At 36.2% G+C, this 12,558-nt stretch overlaps 1 pseudogene; it reads right to left on the reverse strand.

Moving 5' to 3' along the window:
- Positions 1–334: 334 nt before the first annotated feature.
- Positions 335–9,345, reverse strand: LOC104880358 (uncharacterized; annotated as a pseudogene).
- Positions 9,346–12,558: the final 3,213 nt, after the last annotated feature.

Below are 12,558 nucleotides of genomic sequence, written 5' to 3' on the forward strand. Positions count from 1 at the left end.
ACAGAACAATGGCATGGCTGTGGCAACACACAGTAAAATGTGATCATCCCATCTCAAGAATCACCTCACGCGTAATGCGCAACAAGGGTATAGCTCGTGATGTGAGCAATCAAAGCTCTGCTTGTGTAAAAAGAGATACCCTAACCCCACATTCAGGGTATATTCATTCCAGGCATGAACAAGTGTGGATCCCACCAGGAAAAAAATAAGGCAAAATCTTACTCATGAGAATAAATATGGGCTCTGGCGAACTCTCAATGAGAAAGACGGCTATCAAGGGGCAAAACAAAAGTAGTTGAAGAAACAAATATGGTAATTGTGTCTTTATCCAAAAAAAAAAAACGAAGTTTACCATTGAACATCTAGTTTCAAACATTTATGGGCATCACATCCATTTTCAAATCAAGGAAAACGATGGCAAAAAGCACCCCTTCACAATGTAAGTTTAGACTAATTTTAGTGTCTTTGAATCGTAGGCATAATCTGTGTATGAGACAACACCTTACAAAGTTAAAAGCCAGTCTATATATTCTTAGTGCTTCCCAACAGTTGTCTCCTGAAAAGCACAATAGCATGTTCTTTAGAAGACATCTGGATGGAAATGGCCAGGGATGGAGCTACTTTGTTGAGCCTGCCTCAGGTGCATTGAGAGTGCATAGTTATTCACCTGTTACACCATCACAAGATCAAATAATAGTGTCATTGCACTACAGAAAATTTACAAAAACACCAGGAAAACAATTTTTGTAATGATGATCTGGCTACCAAGAAATCATGTTTTGAATAAAAGATTGGGGAACTACTGAAGCAAATTTAAGAAAAACCATGCAATCTGTGAAATGGATTGAAACTTTTCCCATCTAAAATTAACTAACATGTAGTTTAGAAGATTTCAGGTTTATGAGCTTTACCTCTAGCGTTCTCAACTACTCCTGGTACTGGGTGACCACCTGCTTCAGGTGCTGTAATTCCTGGTTCCTCTCTTCACTCTCTTTCTGATGCTCATGCTGAATAGACACAGCCCGCTAGAGAATTATGTTCTCCTGAAGCAGAGCTTCCACTTGTTCCTTCAGCATCAAGTTTTCCTATAATAAGACAAACCATAAGTAAAACAACAAATATGATGGACACATACATTCTGCACCTGGTTGATAACAGTAACAACAACAATAACAACAATAACAACAACAAATATCTAATACAAATTCATAAAATTAACAAATGATGATTCTAATTGTGGATACATTCTTCCTCATAAGGTAAAATCAATATTCAGGCAGTGATCCAATTACCAGCCAATCTTTTGGTCACTCCCAGCCATGCATCCTGCTTCCATTTCAGGATGTACTCCTCTCTCAGCTTCACTCTATATCCCTTTTACCTCGATTTCAGGATCATCCCTCATTTGGCTTATCAAATCGAGCATACATTTAATGATCTATAGATGAGCTAGGTCTGATGCAAACCAGATGATTCATTCAGATGTACAAATGGATCTAGTAAGGGTAAGCCCACATTAAACCTAGTCTGCTCTTTTACCTAAAGTATATTTATTGTATGAACTTTGCTTTGAATGAGCCTTGCAAATGGAAAGTGCCATCATTCTACATGAACCATTTCTCAATTTCCTATATACATTTACTATTTTAAGTCAGAAAATGGTACGCTTAGAAAATGCATACCAACTTTTCACATCAAAAACTAAACATAAGAGAAACCTCAATCAAGAAGCAAAAAAGGCAGAAACCAAGAAATCATATAAAGAACCAAATGTTTGAGATGTATTATTGTACCTCACCAGCATATAATTCATCAACCTGGAACTGATTGGGAGATAAAACTCCAATTTCATCAGCAAAATAATCCTGCAATCAAAGATTAAGCAGTTAAGAAATTAGCATAAAGGATGTCACGAATATTTAGAATCTTTCAAACCAAAACAGTGATCATAAAGACCACTAAAGAAAACTTTAATATGCACAACAATTCTTCAAAGTTAATTATGAATAACACTACATTGATGGAAAATGGAACGTGGTGTATAGAACCATGTGCAAATATCTACAATGAGAAAATAATGCCTGCCAATGTAATTTAATTGAGTTCGGAAAGAAAGACAAAAAACAAATAATACTTGAAAGAAATACTTTACCTTCTTGCTAGCCATAAAATAAATCCTGTCACCTTTCTTTATAGTCCCATAAATGACAAGAAAATATACGATCACTCTATATGGATCATAGTAACTGAAAAGGTTTGAAGAAATGATATTTATACACACCCAAATAATGCAAAGGCTAATATGTTATATGCTGAAATTAAAATAGCAAAGAGAAAACAAAAGAAGAATGCATGGAATAGGACAATTTGTTTTCAACATTAAAAAGCCCTATAATTTTGGGCCAAAATATGAAAGTTTATTATTTATGTTGTGAAAATATAATTTTATAAATGTTTTCTGAAACTTTTACATCAGCTGTTATTTAGACAACAGCAGCATTTAATTCCACAATAAATTCACAAGAGTTGGACACGCAACATTTTGCACCAGCATCCCTCTTTTTACGCATATCTCAATCCAAAAAAAACAAACCAAACCAAACCCCACCCCCCAACACAAATAAAAAAGGCAAGAAAAAAAGCCTCTTCTCCTTTCAGTCTTTCAAATGTTCATTTATTTTCTTAGCACCACATTCATGCTTATGTTTACTTTTGGACTTACGCCTATCGAAAAAGGTAAAAATCAATTTCTGCATCATCCAAGGTTCCACTTCATTGATGTGTTTCAGCCAATTCAAATATGAAGACATTTCAGAAATGCAATGTACAAGGCATGACTTTTAGAAATGGATTCTGAATTGCCAAGGTTACACAGCTTCCTTTTTCCAAGTTCAACCTTTACACAACCTTTTGTATCACCATAAGAAGTATATGGTAGTCAATTTCTATTTGGAAAATGTGTATCTATAAAAAAATTTGTCATGTAAGCTAGCAAACTAATTAGCTTCCATGTTCAATAAAATCACTAAGATTATAACATAATTAACTGGCATGTATGATATGCATTTGTTTATTCATTATGTAAGAATACTAGTATTGAATGTGATCTAAACTTTCATTCAATAATAAGAGAAGAGAGACCATGCATTATACAGGACAAGTGATAGACCATTAGAGACTATAAGGGTCACCAAGGAAGACCCGAGGCTTGGGAGAGGTTGAGTTCATTTTTACCTTAAGGTAGTACCTAGGGTCCCTTAAGGTAGTACCTAAAGGCCATTAAGGTAGTACCTAAGGGCCCTTAAGGTAGTACCTAAGGTACAGTCCCAAAAAACCTTTGGTGGACCTCTTGAGCACTCAAGAGAACTACATAATGGGATGCTCTAAGGGTCACAAAGGAAGACCCGAGGCTTGGGAGAGGTTAAGTTGAAGTTTAGCTAAGGTAGTACCTAAAGGCCATTAAGGTAGTACCTAAGGGCCCTTAAGGTAGTACCTAAGGTACAATCCCAAAAAACCTTTGGTGGACCACTTCAACACTCAAGAAAACCACATAATGGGATGCTCTAAGGGTCACCAAGGAAGACCCAAGGCTTGAGAGAGGTTGAGTTCAAGTTTAGCTAAGGTAGTACCTAGAATCCCTTAAGGTAGTACCTAAAGGCCCTTAAGGTAGTACCTAAGGTACAGTCCCAAAAAACCTTTGGTGGACCACTTCAACACTCAAGAAAACCACATAATGGGATGCTCTAAGGGTCACAAAGGAAGACTCGAGGCTTGGGAGAGGTTGAGTTCAAGTTTAGCTAAGGTAGTACCTAAGGTCCCTTAAGGTAGTACCTAAAGGCCATTAAGGTAGTACCTAAAGGCCATTAAGGTAGTACCTAAAGGCCCTTAAGGTAGTACCTAAGGTACAGTCCCAAAAAACCTTTGGTGGACCACTTCAACACTCAAGAGAACCATATAATGGGATGCTTTAAGGGTCACAAAGGAAGACTCGAGGCTTGGGAGAGGTTTAGTTCATGTTTACCTTAAGTTGTACCTAAGGTCCCTTAAGGTAGTACCTAAAGGCCATTAAGGTAGTACCTAAAGGCCATTAAGGTAGTACCTAAAGGCCATTAAGGTAATACCTAAAGGCCCTTAAGGTAGTACCTAAGGTACAATCCCAAAAAACCTTTGGTGGACCACTTCAACACTCAAGAGAACCATATAATGGGATGCTCTAAGGGTCACAAAGGAAGACTCGAGGCTTGGGAGAGGTTTAGTTCATGTTTACCTTAAGGTAGTACCTAGGGTCCCTTAAGGTAGCACCTAAGGGCCCTTAACGTAGTACCTAAGGTACAATCCCAAAAAACCTTTGGTGGACCACTTCAACACTCAAGAGAACCATATAATGGGATGCTCTAAGGGTCACAAGGGAAGACTCGAGGCTTGGGAGAGGTTTAGTTCATGTTTACCTTAAGGTAGTACCTAAAGGCCATTAAGGTAGTACCTAAGGGCCCTTAAGGTAGTACCTAAGGTACAATCCCAAAAAACCTTTGGTGGACCACTTCAACACTCAAGAGAACCATATAATGGGATGCTCTAAGGGTCACAAAGGAAGACTCATGGCTTGGGAGAGGTTTAGTTCATGTTTACCTTAAGGTAGTACCTAGGGTCCCTTAAGGTAGTACCTAAAGGCCATTAAGGTAGTACCTAAGGGCCCTTAAGGTAGTACCTAAGGTACAGTCCCAAAAAACCTTTGGTGGACCTCTTGAGCACTCAAGAGAACTACATAATGGGATGCTCTAAGGGTCACAAAGGAAGACCCGAGGCTTGGGAGAGGTTAAGTTGAAGTTTAGCTAAGGTAGTACCTAAAGACCATTAAGGTAGTACCTAAGGGCCCTTAAGGTAGTACCTAAGGTACAATCCCAAAAAACCTTTGGTGGACCACTTCAACACTCAAGAGAACCATATAATGGGCACTAAGGGTCACAAAGGAAGACCCAAGGCTTAGGAGAGGTTGAGTTCAAGTTTAGCAAAGTTAGTACCTAGACTCCCTTAAGGTAGTACCTAAAGGTCATTAAGGTAGTACCTAAAGGCCCTTAAGGTAGTACCTACGGTACAGTCCCAAAAAACCTTTGGTGGACCACTTCAACACTCAAGAGAACCACATAATGGGATGGTCTAAGGGTCACAAAGGAAGACTCGAGGCTTGGGAGAGGTTGAGTTCAAGTTTAGCTAAGGTAGTACCTAGGGTCCCTTAAGGTAGTATCTAAAGGCCATTAAGGTAGTACCTAAGGGCCCTTAAGGTAGTACCTAAGGTATAGTCCCAAAAAACCTTTGGTGGACCACTTCAACACTCAAGAGAACCATATAATGGGATGCTCTAAGGGTCACAAAGGAAGACTCGAGGCTTGGGAGAGGTTGAGTTCATGTTTACCTTAAGGTAGTACCTAGGGTCCCTTAAGGTAGTACCTAAAGGCCATTAAGGTAGTACCTAAGGGCCTTTAAGGTAGTACCTAAGTTACAGTCCCAAAAAACCTTTGGTGGACCTCTTGAGCACTCAAGAGAACCACATAATGGGATGCTCTAAGGGTCACAAAGGGGAACCCAAGAAGCAAAATCCGGGAGAAATTTGTTCCAGTTCACATATGAGTTTGTTGAGCTGGCCTAAGGGGAAGGCATTTTCGGTATGAAATAACACCTTGGACCAGAGTGCATGAAAAAGAAAATTTTTCTTGAAATAGTGGACATATCTTGGGTTATGCAAACTTGGGTTTTGAAAACAATATTATTGGGAAATGGGGCCCCAAAACACAACTTTCCCTTCATAATTCCTGTGTTCATGGTGTACTTCCATTTTTGCTAGACGCCTTCCAACAAAATTTTATTTTCCTATTAACAAAAAATTCACAACTGCAACCAAAATCTCTAGCAACCAATTCTCTAATGAATGACCTATCTAATTCTATGTAATTTATTTCATAAAGTCATATTGGTTCTAACATGTTCAATGACCTTAGCAATCCAACCTGTAGTTAGAAACTAGATAGGAGAAAAAAAAAATTTCACATATAAAATGTGCAACACCTTTTATCAACTATCTCACACATAAAAATATTTCATACATACATACAAAAATTACCTAATCAATATATCGAAAGAAGACTATGAGCGTGTAAAAGCACCTTTTATCAACTCATTTTTTATACAAGAGGGAAGAGAAATGGAAGGTAACCAAAGGAGACCCATAAAAAACAAATAAATAAAGAAAATTACATTTAATGGGGAACCTCAAAAAGACTTGAAATCCTTCCAAACTTGTGTCCAAAAAAATATTTTCCATGTAAAGAAAGATATGGAACAAAATAAAATTGGATTTGAAGCTTCTTGGAGAGAACTATTTGAAAATTTACGATATAAAGGGGGGAAAACCTAAAAGAAAAGGGACAGTTTGGATTATCTTGTGAAAATGTGTCATGTTATATCACATGATATGAAATAATATATAACACGATATTTGATATTGTGCAATACAACCTACTTTTCCTATTGATTTGATAGGAATAGATACATCTTGCATGATACAAGTATACAACCCTCCACCCTTTACAATGTGATATCATCTATCAATCAATTAGGCCTTTGGCAGTCCTCTTGATTTGCAAATGCTTCCAACACCCCGACAAAAAAAACTTAAACCCAAAAAAAAAAAAAAAAAATCTTTTTCCCCATAATTTCTGAACATACCATGTTCCAAAATTTTAAACAGGAAAAAAATTCAAACCCGTTATCATTCAAAACTAAAGCATAATTTTCCAACAACACAATCAAATACATCCATACCACGATTCCCACGTGCTGTTTTTTCCCACTATGATCTTCTCTTATAAAATAATCCATATGGCAATTACATTTCCTTTTAGGTTTCTCACCTCATAAAGAGCATAATCAGTTATTGCCACAATTCATCTAATGGAATTGGAGGTAAAATGAATAAGTTATGTTGTGTTAACAAGATTTAACAAATACGTAAAGAGATTTGAAAAGGACCACCAGCATACCAGATCAGAAATACCAACTTATTCTAATGGCAAAAAATTCAAATATTGGAAAGCAACCACAGTCCAGTAAACCAAACTGTAAAGAACCTATTCACTACTCTTGGGGGCATTTCCTATTTTAGTTCTAAGTGCCGAAATATCCAGACTTCTACATCGACAAAATCACCCATTACAGATAATAAAATTAGAAAAGCATTTTGCCTATGAGAAAAAAGCTACCAAGATTAATCCAGACATAAAAATTATAACTATGTTTACAAAATTCAAAAAAAGAAAAATATAAGTGACTCGGCATCTAGAAGGCATAACGTAGCCATCAAATAAACAAACAAATAAGATAACCACGTAATAGTTTGCATCCATGAGAACAAGATAAAATTTTTGCCCGTTAAAATATAGCAAGATAACATTCATAACTGGTTAAGATATAGACAAAAACACGCATAAAAAATTACGAACCTACACCTGTGGATTCTGGAAGTCATCCATAGATGCAGCTAGAGCTGGTAGCACTCGTTGATGGTACTGAACTTGCAAATCTGGGCCCATGTCTGTGGACAGTTGCCCAATGGCATTAATAGCTGCCCATCGCACACAAGGATGGGGACTTGGGAATGTATTCAAAACCATTGTCACCATTTGCTCCAAATTTTTTATCATCACCTGAAAATAAAATAGTCAGAATGAATAACTATAGTAGCATGTAGGGACTATTATGATTTATTTCTAATAAATACAAACAAACAAGCAACACAGACAAACTAACAACCTATACTAACAAACCATATTAACAATGTATTCCCATTATTGTTTCCTCTCATTTAAAAACAAATTGACCACCTTTCAACCCATACTCCAAAATGTTAAATATTCACCTTCCTTAGTGTGGGAAGTATGTGTTTTTAACAAAGGTAGTAAATAATTTTCCTTAATGAAAATTGGGTTAAATACTTCACAACCAAACTCAATTACCAGAATTATGCTAAATTCCGGATAAACTCCACCAAGTGAGCAGTTATAATACAAAAAAATCCTATGAGATTTTTATAAAAGTACTTTGGAAAAAAGAAAGAAAGAAAAAACAATTTAAGAGAAAAGAACAACTCCAAGAAAATCCTATGAGATTTTAATCAAAGTACTTTTGAAAAAAAAAAAAAACAAAGCAAAATTAAAAAGAAAATAACAATTCCAATACCTTTGAACAGACTTTTGCGATCTGAGCAAGAGCAATCAGAGTTGCATGGTGTTTTTGCCACTCCGGCACATCCAAATATGCCGGCAAAAGCTCTGAAGCAACAGGTACAATCATATTCCCACCCAATGAAATAACTAACCTATCCAAACACTCCTGCCCAGCACTGTAATTACTGCTCTCATTCGCATCCTCGTCCTCGCTATCCGCACTATGCAACCCTGGATCATCCTCAATATCCAACAACATCTTTATCAATATAGCAAAAAGCCTACTTATAAACTACGACAACTTCCTCATCATCCCAGGTGCGCGCTCCCTCGCCTCTGCCAGAGCTATCATGAACTCCACCGCCAAATGTCGCGTCCCCTCCTCCAGGGTCTCAGCCTTTGCAATCTGTAACATAGACCCCACCACATCCACCAACTGCAGTCTCAGAAACCACGGCTCTGTCCCGACCAATTCGATCAACAACTTGAGCGCCTCTTTTGTCGTCGCCTTCTGCCCACAATTCAACGCCTCTGTTATCGTGCGCATCATCGCCGGCAACAAGTCCTGAAACCGATCCCGGTCCGTCGAACTCGACAAACACTGAATGAAATTAATTGCATCGCTCAAGGCCGCGATTTTCACATTGGAGCTCAACGACGACGTCAGACTCTGCAAAAACATCGAGTATGGATGCTTGATATGAGAAACTAGGGTTTCCTCGATGTACTGCGCCAACTGCGCAAAAATCAAGAACACTGCCTCCTGAAGCTTCGTCGAATCGAAGGTCATGCACTGAAACATAAACGACAACAGATTCGGCCACCCGTTCTCCAGCAAAATCGACGACGCCAACTCCGAAACGGTGTCGCACAGCTTCTTCGAAATGCTCTTCGCATTCTTCCGCTGAATACACCCTAACAAAATTGATTTCAACGATAACTGAGTGGATGCACTGAGCATTAGGTTTACGATTTTCATTGGATCCCAAAAACTGGAAATGGAATATCGAAATTGGGAATTTCATGAGATGGGGTTAGGGCAAAATGACCAGAAGTGAGACAGACTCACTACTTTTGGTTATCGGGTCGGGTTTCTTTGTGTTTCAGATTTGAGAACGAGTTCAAGTTTCAAATTGTTCTGCTGACATGGAGAGGATTTGCTGATGAGATGGAGAAATTTAAGGGCAATCTGGGAAGAGTAAAAATAAACAGGAAATAGTGCATGTTTTGTATATTATTTTACATATTAACAGTGACATCTCATATTTTATACACTTAGGTTTTCAAAACCATATATATTCCATATCAAGAGCCCAAAACCTAATTTTCCCCACCAAGTGATTGGTGATCACTTGTCACAACTGCATCTACCTGTCTCTAAACTTCTGGAAAATTTTGGGATCATTGCAGTGCGTTGCCAGAATTTCTTGGTGGTACTGTACGTGTGCAATAATTATTCTCCTTTCAATTTTAAATCTTGTTTCATAAATATTTGTTCCATGTTTTATACATTGGGTTTCTAGGGAATTAAACAATTTAATTTTTCTTAATGCTTCATTTTTTTTTCATTAAGAATATAAGTAGAAATAAGAAATTCTTATCAAGGAGAATGCTTTAATATCCTTAATTTAAAAAAAAAAAGTTTTATTTACTTTTATTAGAAATTTGAGATTTTTTATATTATTTGATCAAGAATGCAAATAAAAATAAATAAATTCATACAAACTAAAATGAATAATATAACACCCTAGTTTGGTGCCTTATTTGCAATCACAATTTCAAAAAATATTGCACATGTTATTACATTTTTAAAATAAATCATTTTTCTCTTTAATGCTTTTATTTATGTTTTTTTACTTTAGTGAAGTAAGAAGTTTGCTTCTCTTTCAAAAATGATTTCAACAACAGTCCATGCACTGGCCCAAGGGAACTCAAAGCCCAGTTTACTTCTCTGACGGGCTAGCATGGTGTCCAGCCCAATTTTGAATAGATACCGTATGTTTAATGGAGGTTAAAACTTCTAATTTGAACTTATACAATATATTTCATTATACAATTTGTCACTTTAATGATCTTATACTATATTTGAAATTAAACATATAGGTCATGTTTGACTAACCGATATAGCATAAAAAATATGATATTATATAGTTTATTAACATATATGTTGTAATAAAATATAATTATGTAATATATTATTTTAATTGGTATGTTCATTACTGAAATTATATATCCAACAAATTTAAAGATCTCTTTTCAAGCATCTTGGCTTTTATTTATTTTCTATTTAGTATTTTTTTTTTCACATCCAAGCAATGCACTGCTTCAAAATGATGATACCAAGAGAAGGCCCTGACCTAGGCCCAAGGGCAGCTCAAGACCCAGTCTTTAAAATCTGGTGTAGGCCTAACACGACCAACTCAATGTACTTCTTCAAGAAAGATTATTTTAAAATTTAAGAGAATAAATTTTATTTTCCTAAGTTTCTATTCTAATTATTTATTCTTTTCTTCTCATTAAGCTATAAATTAATTTAACACTAAAAAACTCCTGAAAATTTGAATTTGTCCTTATGAAAGTAAACAACATATTTAATAAAAAAAATAACCTTGAGAGTTATGTGTTTCATATCTGGAATAGGACAATACATTGTAAGTGTTTGGATAGGAGACAAGGATGGAAAAAAATGTTGGAGGGTATTTTTATAAAAAAAGAATATTATGTTTTATGTTTTTATAAAAATACATATGTGAATTTTTTCTTTTTTTTTTAATTAAATAACCCTAAAATAGATAATAACCAAAAATAAAAACAAAAGATGGTGACCAACACGCCCAAAAGGTGAGGCCAAAAGCACATATGGGACTGGGGCTGTCATACTTCTCAACACAGGGGAGGAGGTAATTGATGAGTCAAAACATGGGCTTTTAACCACTTTGGCATTTAAGCTTGGACGATAAGCTCCAACCAACTATTCTCTAGAGGGCTCTATTGCAATTGCCGGAGCTTCAGTTCAGTGGCTCAGAGACAGCCTTGGTATAATAAGCACTGCAAGTGAGATAAAGAGGAATTAGCAGCAAAGGTTGATTCTTCGGGTGGGGTTTATTTTGTGCCAGCATTCAATGGTGGCGTGATGATGGGCGTGGGGTTTGCATCGGGATCACAAGATTTACAAACAAGTCTCACATTGCTCAAGCCGTAGGTAAAGGAGGTCCTAGATTCAATGCACAAGGATGCAGGGGAGAAGGGTGAGGTATTTCCAATTTATAAAAAAATTGGAATAATTTGTCATGCCTAAGAAGCTATAAAAAATTAAAGCAGTCCAGGTCAAAACATCTCGTTCAGGTATTTCCCCAAACACCTTACATGCATACTTAGAGCTCCCACATTTTGCATAAACATTAACCAACGAAGTCCACAAATGGGAATCCGGGTTTATCCCACTTTTTATCACCTGCCCATGAATAGCCTTCCCGTCATTTAAAGCACAACTCCTCAGCATCCTCGAATACCATCTTAGGCTCTCCTTGCTATCCAAATTCTCTTCTTTTCAACTGTTTCAGGAACCCTATTCCCCGACGTCTAATTGGGTCTATTGGGACTTGATAGTTTACTGGGTGTTTTCTGGAACCCATCCTGAAGCCGAACCGGCAAGTTCTGGGCATTGCCAAAAGCCCAATTTTCTTCACCTTTTCTATTTGTCATCCCTCCCCTTTTAAAAATAAATCAATTTTCTTCAACCCCCAATTGTTTATTGTTTTGTAGATATATAATTATTTCTACATTATTGAAATATATATTTTATCTTAGTTGAAGCTTTTATTGTAAAATTAGCATATTGAAACATGACAGGATATTGGTATTTATCTTAGTTGAAGCTTTTATTTGATATATTTTAGAATGATACTGTCACGAGACTTTATGCTATCAACATGACTAAGGGCACTGGCCCAAGGAAACTTTATGCCCAATCCTTAAAGTCAAGCCCAGCCTCTCACGTGTTGGCATGGTAACCATCTCTCATGCTTTGTAATAAATTATAATAATTATGTAATACATTTATCAATTATTATGATTAAACAAAGAGTGTTAGCCCATGACTTCATATTTGATATTTCAATGGTTGCTATTGCAGAGGATACTAACAAATTGGAAGATTATTTTACAATTCCCATATTATTACAAACAAATGTAAATGATAACTTAATGCTTCCTTGAATTATTTATTATTTTTTTTGTTTTTATTTTTTATTTTTCTAATGTGAACATGAAATTACTCAAATGCTAAAAAAATCTTAAAAGTTTCAATTTATCTATATAAAAGTAAACACCATACCTA

Source organism: Vitis vinifera, chromosome 9, assembly GCF_030704535.1.
Source record: "Vitis vinifera cultivar Pinot Noir 40024 chromosome 9, ASM3070453v1".
NCBI lineage: Eukaryota > Viridiplantae > Streptophyta > Magnoliopsida > Vitales > Vitaceae > Vitis > Vitis vinifera.